The sequence below is a fragment of the Lottia gigantea genome (genome assembly GCF_000327385.1).
Source record: "Lottia gigantea unplaced genomic scaffold LOTGIsca_2172, whole genome shotgun sequence".
NCBI lineage: Eukaryota > Metazoa > Mollusca > Gastropoda > Lottiidae > Lottia > Lottia gigantea.
The window spans coordinates 4879-5872 of NW_008708529.1; positions in this window are offsets into that span (position 1 = coordinate 4879).

Genomic DNA, 994 nt, shown 5'->3' on the forward strand with positions numbered 1-994 from the left:
TTAGACTACAATAGTTGCAGCAACCATTCAACATTCACGAACCTTAGATATAGGCGACGATGTGCATAAATATATTTTGGATCTTTTTTGCAAAACCGGAAGTGCCACAGTTCAATATATGCAAGAATAGATAATCGGCTCTAGAAGTCGTATTTTTCGGTCGATTTTCTTTGGGTTTGCATTTTTGGAATCTACTGTTAAAATCTGAAAGAATAGCAGTTTCAAAATTTCAAAATTCGAAAATTTGTCGCAGACATTTTTTTTGCCAAATTTTGCATTTTTTTCATTTTTTTTGCTTTTTGTCTGATTAATCTGAAAAAAATTGAGCAAAGACAGTTTAAGAATGTAAACAAAATTGTACAGTCAAATTTTCAATTTCACTTCCGGTTTAAACAGGAAAACGATGTTCACTTCCGGTTGAATATCTTCCGGTGTAATTTGTATAGGACAAAAATTTTTATGCTGATAGGTAGACAAAGTTATGACAAAAAAACGAAGAAAAAAAAATCCGGAACACACGTGAAACTTTGGCCGCCATTTTGATTTTTCTGAAATGATTCGATTTTTATTCAGACATAATGGCTCATCCGATTTAAATGATTTTGGTGTCAAATGAAAGAAGATAAAAAAAAAACATGACATTAGGAAGCCGTTTTTCGATTCTCAATTTTGCTTTTTTGCAACATCCGGTTGAATTTTTTCAAAGTTTGAAGGGCCATATCTCGTGATCTTGAACTTTGATGACCTTGACCTTCATAAGGTCAAAGGTCATTGACCTTAGCTATCAGTTAATACTTTGACATTTGACCTCCGACATGTACTTCCGGTTTTATAGCTGTCCGAAAACAGCCAAATTCGCAACTTTGGACTACTCTAGCACGTGACCTAATTAACCTAGAGGGTTAATTTTTTCGGATTCTTAATGTGCTTTTCATGCTCTTTCAAGTGATTTATAACAATCGTTTTTTAAAGCAAAATGAAATTCGTGAATTTC